The 8,079-nt window shown below is 62.7% G+C and overlaps 2 non-coding genes across 2 annotated transcripts; both read left to right on the plus strand.

Annotated features, from left to right (window-relative positions):
- The first annotated feature begins 3,567 nt into the window (after positions 1-3,567).
- On the plus strand, positions 3,568-3,686 carry LOC142876033 (5S ribosomal RNA). The gene has a single exon (XR_012923168.1). It is a non-coding gene; the product is annotated as a 5S ribosomal RNA (ribosomal RNA).
- Positions 3,687-7,198: 3,512 nt separating this feature from the next.
- On the plus strand, positions 7,199-7,317 carry LOC142876146 (5S ribosomal RNA). Its single transcript, XR_012923179.1, has one exon. It is a non-coding gene; the product is annotated as a 5S ribosomal RNA (ribosomal RNA).
- Positions 7,318-8,079: the final 762 nt, after the last annotated feature.

Below are 8,079 nucleotides of genomic sequence, written 5' to 3' on the forward strand. Positions count from 1 at the left end.
ATCCCCCATAGGTTATTGGACACAGCCAGACCCACACAGAGCCCTGCCTGCTCATCTCCTGTGGCTGTGTGGACACGGCAAGATCCACACAGTGCCCTGCCTGCCCATCTCCCGTGGGTTAGTGGACACAGCCAGATCCACATGCGCCCTGCCTGCTTGTCTCTGGTGAGTGTGTGGACACAGCAAGTTCCACACAGCGCCCTGCCTGCCCGACTCCCGTGGGTGACTGGACACAGCCAGTTCCACACTGCGCCCTGCCTGCCCGTCTCCCGTGGGTGTGTGGACACACCAAGATCAACACAGCGCATGGCCTGCCAGTCTCCCATGGGTGTGTGGACACACCCAGATCAACACAGCACACGGCCTGCCAGTCTCCCATGGGTGTGTGGTCACAGCCAGTTCCACACTGCGCCCTGCCTGCCCGTCACCCATGGGTGAGTGGACACAGCCAGATCCACACTGCGCCCTGAATACAAGTATTCAGGTGACATGTGTTGCCCGTGCCCCCCTCTCCCCTATGTTCTTATTCATTTACCTCGGATGTTGTTCCAGCGTATTGTGGGGGTACCAATGTTAAGGTCGGTAACATTGCCCTCTCCCAACCTCCCCCCTCGGGTCAGAGCTTCAAGTGTGCCCAACCCCCAGTCGGTGCGCACCCACTCCATTCCTAATGGAGGTGTCTGCCCATCCCCTCCCTCCACCCGCCCGACACCCACCCGATGAAGGTGATTCCTCTCTGTCCACTTAGGTGTCCATCCGTTCGTACCAATTTGCTGGTGAGCGCGCTCACGTGGTGCTCATGTGTCCATTCTTGGGATACTTGGCTTACTGGAACGGGTTCCAGCTCTGGCCAGGAGAACCACGAGAGGTGCCCTCTCACCGCTGCCCCTCACAGCCGAATAGCACTCTGTGGTGTCCACGCCCCACATTTTATTAATACACTCCGGGATGGATGGGCACTCGGGTCGCTTCCACATCTTTGCGATTGTGAATTGTGCCCTAACTGTAACCCTAACCCTTACCTAGCCCGTCTCCTCTGCCCCTGCCTGACGCGCTCCTCCCCGGCGAGGCCCGTCACTGTCCTGGGCCCCCGCCTGACCTGCTCCTTCCCGCCCGGCCTGTCACCATCCTCTGCCCCTGCCTGACTCGCTCCTCCCCACCAGGCCCGTCACCCTCCTCGGCCCCTGCCTGAGCGACACATTCCCGCCCGGCCTGTCACCGTCCTCTGCCCCTGTCTGACATATTCCTTGCCGCCTGGCCTGTCACCGTCCTCGGCCCCTGCCTGACCGGCTCCTCCGTCTCCTGGGCCTTCCAAGGGCTTGGTGTGGACGCTGCTTCCAGGAAGCCCTCCAGAAACCCGGCAGCAGGGTGGCCGCAGCAGTCTCCAGCAGCCGTCCCTAAGTCGCGTGCGGGGGACGTGTCCCCCTGGGCCTCGGGGACTCAGCCTGGTGTCTTCCCAGAGGCCCTACGGCTGTCAGCTGCCGCTCCCCGCAAGGGGAGAGCCTCGGAGGTGGGGACCGCCTCCTCGTGGGGACGTACACCCAGCTCTCCACGTCGGATTCCGGGGCTCTCTGTCCTGCCAGAAGGCCCAGCTGGCCTGCGGGTCCTTAGAGTGGCAAAAACATCCGAAAACTGAGATTGAGGGTCCGGTGGGTGTCTGCACTTTTGTGCTGGGCACCCCAGGGAGGCCCGGGGGCTGGCTGGACAACGCGGTCTGCTGGGCAGGGGGGGGGGTTTGGAGGCGCAACTGATGCCCTTTGCACTTTGGGTAGCAAGTGTCTGAGGTGTCTCTGAGCCCTGCGCCATGTCGGGGGGGAGGGTGGGAGGCCGGGGGGGTAGAGGAGCAGGAGGAGGAGGAGGAGGAGGTGGGAAGGGCCGTGGCCTGCAGTCGTGTTCCCAGGGTGGCTTCTGTCACAGGCTGCTTGGCCTGGGCTCCCTGCACCTGGGCCTTTGGAGGACTGGCCCTGTGCTTGCCAACGCTTCCCCTGCAGGGACCCAGAGCTGGGAGGTTGCATCTCTCAGCCCTGGGTCAGGCAGAGCCCCAGCGGGCCATGCCCACAACCTCTCTCAGCACGGGTCCCCCAGAAGGCTCCTTTGGGACCAGGATTCTCTTGCGGGTGACTCTTTAAGGTCTGGCCCCTGGATGGAGGGGCACCAGGAGTAGAGGAGCAGGAAGGGGAAGGGGGTGGCCATGCGAGGGGACACTTTGAGGCCAAGTCTCAGCTTCAGCCTGATCCTCCTGGGAACCCCGGGGTGTACGTCACACCTCCTGGTTGTCCCGCTCTGAGACAAGGAGCCGGGCTTCGCATTCCCACAGCAGCCAGTCGTGGGCTGAGGACACCTGGGGCGTTGGGAACTCCCTGGCTTCTCCTTGGCTTAACATCTGGAGCTGCTTGTGAATCGTGCCGCCACACACACCCGAGTGCAGGTGTCTTCTGCACAGACTGCGGGCCTCGCTCTTCTGAATGCCGCTAGCTCGCCACCCACCCACGGGTGAACCTGGTCAGGGTACTTTCTCTCGGGGGCAGACTCTGATCCTGGCGGGCTACCGGTGTTTCTGTTTGCTCGTTTCTTTCTTCCATTTCGGGAAAGGCTTCCTTACTGGGTGTGGAAATCTCCTATGCCTTTCCTCGCCTATTCTGTCAGCTTTAAAATTCTCTTTCAGTTGCCACCCTCACAGATGGATTAGGAAACTCTTTCCGGTGCACTCATTAGTGAAATGACCTCAATGAAGCTGGAATCCAATATCTAATCGCCGATTTTTAGCGAGTCCACACGCCAGGGTGGTCGGGTCCAATGCAGCCCCGGCCAGGCCCAGGCCCCTTGGACTGGGCCACAGGAGGACACAGAGGAGGGTCCCGGCCCCCACGGTCGCGTTGCCAGCAGTTCTCCAAGGGCTTGGGCGTTTTCCAGAGGTAGGAGATGGAGGGGACTGATTTCTTCTGCGCCCCACAAACCACGCCACCCCACCCATGGGACACATCCCTAGAGAGAGAGAGAGACGCCCCATACACTCGCTCCCCTCCCCCATGCGCTGTGCCCCAGCCCGGGCCCGAGGGAATAGGCGGCAGCCCACCCACAGGGTGGGGGGCGCAGCTGAAAGGGGTTGTCGGGGAGGGCGGCCCCTGCCTGGGGTCAAAGGGCGGGCGACCCGCGCATGCGCAATCGGGGGCGGCGGCGGCAGCGGCCACGAGCTGGGGGTGGGGGGCGGGTAGGTGAAGGAGGCCAGGCGAGGAGAGGAAGGGGGCTGGAATGTCTCCACCTCGGTGAGTCCAGCCGTGGAGGCGCATCTTGTGTGAGTGTGAGTGAGTGTGAGTGTGAGTGTGTGTGTGTGTGTGTGTGTGTGTGTATAGAGAGACAGCCCCCCACCCCGGCCCACCACTCCCTGCCCGCCCCGCCCCGCCCCGCCTGTCAGCCCCCTCCCTCGGAGCCCACCAGACCCGGCCGGTGAACTCAACAGGCCCGCCCGGTGCGGGTCAGCGCCCGCGCGGGGCCTGGGGCGGGAGGAGGCGGCGGGGAAGCGCAGAGGGGCTCGGCTTCTTGAGCGGGGCAGGGGCGCCCTCCGCCGTCTAGGGCCACACCACCCTGAACGCGCCCGATCTCGTCTGATCTCGGAAGCTAAGCAGGGTCGGGCCTGGTTAGTACTTGGATGGGAGACCGCCTGGGAATACCGGGTGCCGTAGGCTTCTTCTTTTTTTTTTTTTTTGTTTTGCCTCTTGTTCTGTCCCCTCTCTGGGAGCGAGGCGGCGGCCCGGGGTGGGGGTCACCCCCACCCTCAGCGCCCGCCGCGGTGCCTGGCACCCCAGCCCGCACCGTGGGGCCTCCTCTTGTCCCAAGCCACGACACCGCCGTCACGCGGCAGCATGTGTGGCTTCTGGACTGTCAGGTCTCAGACCAAAGGTCTGCTCTGTGGGAACCGACACGCTGGAGGAAACCTTGAGAGTCTGAGAGGGGAGGGAGTTCCAGAAGAAGGCCAGGATGTCATTTTGAGGGAGTATGTGACCAGAACTCGTCCCGTTGCTTTTGGGGTTCTATGGGCTACACCTAGGAATCTTTGGTGGTGGCACCTGATGTTGGGGGATCCGGAGTCACACCCAGACCTGCTCCACAGGCCTCCTTTTACTTTTCTCTTCGGATTCATTATTTTTAAAAAGTGTCTCTTATCTCTATGATTGCATTTTCTTTTCTCTCTCTTTTCAAGCAGATGATGGGAGTCCAAGTATGAAGGTGACATGTGTTGCCCGCGCCCCCCTCCCCCCTGTGTTCTTATTCATTTACCTCTGATGTTGTTCCAGCGTATTGTGGGGGTACCAATGTTAAGGTCAGGTACGTTGCCCTCTCCCAGCCTCCCCCCTCGGGTCAGAGCCTCAAGTGCGCCCATCCCCCAGTCGGTGCGCACTCACCCCATTCCTAATGGAGGTGTATGCCCATCCCCTCCCCCTACCCGCCCGACACCCACCCGATGAAGGTGATTCCTCTGTGTCCACTTAGGTGTCCATCGGTTCGTACCCATTTGCTGGTGAGCACGAGCACGTGGTGCTCGTGTGTCCATTCTTGGGCTACCTGGCTTACTGGAACGGGTTCCAGCTCTGGCCAGGAGAACCACGAGAGGTTCCCTCTCACCGCTGCTCCTCCTAGCTGAATAGCACTCCGTGGTGTCCACGCGCCACATTTCATTTACGCACTCGTGGGTCGATGGGCACTCGGGTCGCTTCCAGGTCTTTGCGATTGTGACTTGTGCCCTGAGTCTAACCCTAACCCTTACCCAGCCCGTCTCCTCCTCGGCCCCTGCCTGACTGACTCCTTCCCGCCCGGCTGTCTCCTGTCACCGTCCTCTGCCCCTGCCTGACACGCTCCTCCCCGCCCGGGCCGTCACCGTCCTCGGCCCCTGCCTGACGGGGCTCCTCCGTCGCCTGGGCCTTCCAAGGGCTTGGTGTGGACGCTGGTTCCAGGACGCCCTCCCAGGAACCCGGTAGCAGGGCGGCCGCAGCGTCTCGCGCCACCCAACCGTCCGCCGGCCGGCGGCCGTCGCTAAGTGGCCTGCGGGGGACGTGCCCCCACTTTGGGGCGGGCGCCCAGCCTGGTGTCTTCTATGAGGCCCCGTGGCTGCTTTTCCCTCCGCAAGGGGAGAGCCGCGGAGGTGGGGACCGCCTCCTCGTGGGGACGTACACCCAGCTCTCCACGTCGGATTCCGGGGCTCTCTGTCCTGCCAGAAGGCCCAGCTGGCCTGCGGGTCCTTAGAGTGGCAAAAACATCCGAAAACTGAGATTGTGGGTCCGGTGGTTGTCTGCACTTCTGTGCTGGGCACCCCAGGGAGGCCCGGGGGCTGGCTGGACAACGCGGTCTGCTGGGCAGGGGGGGGGTTTGGAGGAGCAACTGATGCCCTTTGCACTTTGGGTAGCAAGTGTCTGAGGTGTCTCTGAGCCCTGCGCCATGTCGGGGGGGGGTGGGAGGTCGGGGGGGGGGTGGAGGAGCAGGAGGAGGAGGAGGAGGAGGTGGGAAGGGCCCTGGCCTGCAGTCGTGTTCCCGGGGTGGCTTCTTCCACAGGCTGCTTGGCCTGGGCTCCCTGCACCTGGGCCTTTGGAGGACTGGCCCTGTGCTTGCCAACGCTTCCCCTGCAGGGACCCAGAGCTGGGAGGTTGCATCTCTCAGCCCTGGGTCAGGCAGAGCCCCAGCGGGCCATGCCCACAACCTCTCTCAGCACGGGTCCCCCAGAAGGCTCCTTTGGGACCAGGATTCTCTTGCGGGTGACTCTTTAAGGTCTGGCCCCTGGATGGAGGGGCACCAGGAGTAGAGGAGCAGGAAGGGGAAGGGGGTGGCCATGCGAGGGGACACTTTCAGGCCAAGTCCCAGCTTCAGCCTGATCCTCTGGGAACCCCGGGGTGTACGTCACATCTCCTGGTTGTCCCGCTCTGAGACAAGGAGCCGGGCTTCGCATTCCCCCAGCAGCCAGTCGTGGGCTGAGGACACCTGGGGCGTTGGGAACTCCCTGGCTTCTCCTTGGCTTAACATCTGGAGCTGCTTGTGAATCGTGCCGCCACACACACCCGAGTGCAGGTGTCTTCTGCACAGACTGCGGGCCTCGCTCTTCTGAATGCCGCTAGCTCGCCACCCACCCACGGGTGAACCTGGTCAGGGTACTTTCTCTCGGGGGCAGACTCTGATCCTGGCGGGCTACCGGTGTCTCTGTTTGCTCGTTTCTTTCTTCCATTTCGGGAAAGGCTTCCTTACTGGGTGTGGAAATCTCCTATGCCTTTCCTCGCCTATTCTGTCAGCTTTAAAATTCTCTTTCAGTTGCCACCCTCACAGATGGATTAGGAAACTCTTTCCGGTGCACTCATTAGTGAAATGACCTCAATGAAGCTGGAATCCAATATCTAATCGCCGATTTTTAGCGAGTCCACACGCCAGGGTGGTCGGGTCCAATGCAGCCCCGGCCAGGCCCAGGCCCCTTGGACTGGGCCACAGGAGGACACAGAGGAGGGTCCCGGCCCCCACGGTCCCGTTGCCGGCAGTTCTCCAAGGGCTTGGGCGTTTTCCAGAGGTAGGAGATGGAGGGGACTGATTTCTTCTGCGCCCCACAAACCACGCCACCCCACCCATGGGACACATCCCTAGAGAGAGAGAGAGACACCCCATACACTCGCTCCCCTCCCCCATGCGCTGTGCCCCAGCCCGGGCCCGAGGGAATAGGCGGCAGCCCACCCACAGGGTGGGGGGCGCAGCTGAAAGGGGTTGTCGGGGAGGGCGGCCCCTGCCTGGGGTCAAAGGGCGGGCGACCCGCGCATGCGCAATCGGGGCGGCGGCGGCGGCGGCGGCAGCGGCCACGAGCTGGGGGTGGGGGGCGGGTAGGTGAAGGAGGCCAGGCGAGGAGAGGAAGGGGGCTGGAATGTCTCCACCTCGGTGAGTCCAGCCGTGGAGGCGCATCTTGTGTGAGTGTGAGTGAGTGAGTGAGTGTGTGTGTGTGTGTGTGTGTGTGTATAGAGAGACAGCCCCCCACCCCGGCCCACCGCTCCCTGCCCGCCCCGCCCCGCCCCGCCTGTCAGCCCCGTCCCTCGGAGCCCGCCGGACCCGGCCGGTGAACTCAACAGGCCCGCCCGGTGCGGGTCAGCGCCGGCGCGGGGCCTGGGGCGGGAGGAGGCGGCGGGGAAGCGCAGAGAGGCTGGGCTTCTTGAGCGGGGCAGGGGCGCCCTCCGCCGTCTAGGGCCACACCACCCTGAACGCGCCCGATCTCGTCTGATCTCGGAAGCTAAGCAGGGTCGGGCCTGGTTAGTACTTGGATGGGAGACCGCCTGGGAATACCGGGTGCCGTAGGCTTCTTCTTTTTTTTTTTTTTTGTTTTGCCTCTTGTTCTGTCCCCTCTCTGGGAGCGAGGCGGCGGCCCGGGGTGGGGGTCACCCACACCCTCAGCGCCCGCCGCGGTGCCTGGCGCCCCAGCCCGCACCGTGGGGCCTCCTCTTGTCCCAAGCCGCGACACCGCCGTCACGCGGCAGCATGCGTGGCTTCTGGACTGTCAGGTCTCAGACCAAAGGTCTGCTCTGTGGGAACCGACACGCTGGAGGAAACCTTGAGAGTCTGAGAGGGGAGGGAGTTCCAGAAGAAGGCCAGGATGTCATTTTGAGGGAGTATGTGACCAGAACTCGTCCCGTTGCTTTTGGGGTTCTATGGGCTACACCTAGGAATCTTTGGTGGTGGCACCTGATGTTGGGGGATCCGGAGTCACACCCAGACCTGCTCCACAGGCCTCCTTTTACTTTTCTCTTCGGATTCATTATTTTTAAAAAGTGTCTCTTATCTCTATGATTGCATTTTCTTTTCTCTCTCTTTTCAAGCAGATGATGGGAGTCCAAGTATGAAGGTGACATGTGTTGCCCGCGCCCCCCTCCCCCCTGTGTTCTTATTCATTTACCTCTGATGTTGTTCCAGCGTATTGTGGGGGTACCAATGTTAAGGTCAGGTACGTTGCCCTCTCCCAGCCTCCCCCCTCGGGTCAGAGCCTCAAGTGCGCCCATCCCCCAGTCGGTGCGCACTCACCCCATTCCTAATGGAGGTGTATGCCCATCCCCTCCCCCCACCCGC

The sequence above is a fragment of the Microcebus murinus genome, chromosome 14 (genome assembly GCF_040939455.1).
Source record: "Microcebus murinus isolate Inina chromosome 14, M.murinus_Inina_mat1.0, whole genome shotgun sequence".
Taxonomy (NCBI): Eukaryota; Metazoa; Chordata; class Mammalia; order Primates; family Cheirogaleidae; genus Microcebus; species Microcebus murinus.